The sequence below is a fragment of the Propithecus coquereli genome, unplaced genomic scaffold (assembly GCF_000956105.1).
Source record: "Propithecus coquereli isolate 6110/MARCELLA unplaced genomic scaffold, Pcoq_1.0 Scaffold427, whole genome shotgun sequence".
In the NCBI taxonomy this organism is placed as follows: domain Eukaryota; kingdom Metazoa; phylum Chordata; class Mammalia; order Primates; family Indriidae; genus Propithecus; species Propithecus coquereli.
The window spans coordinates 497,767-498,087 of NW_012150030.1; positions in this window are offsets into that span (position 1 = coordinate 497,767).

Consider the following 321-nt stretch of genomic DNA (forward strand, 5'->3'; position numbering starts at 1 on the left):
TATTGAATAGGAAGCATGAGAGAGAGCAGAGGTTGCAATTTTTAAATAAGATTGTCAGGAAAGACTTCACTGGGAAAATGACATTTGAATGAGTAAAATAACAAACCTTGTGGATTTTAGGACAAGGGAATGACAAGTATAAAGTCCTAAGCATTTTGTTTATTTACTTATTTAACATTTGCAATCCATATGTTTGAGGTAGAACTCTACCTCCTACATGTGACCCTGATCTCATCAACCATCTGATTCCCCTGGCCACATTTCCCTCTTGTTGGATATTTATGTTGTTCCCTTTTCCTTTTTCTTTTCTTTTATCCTATC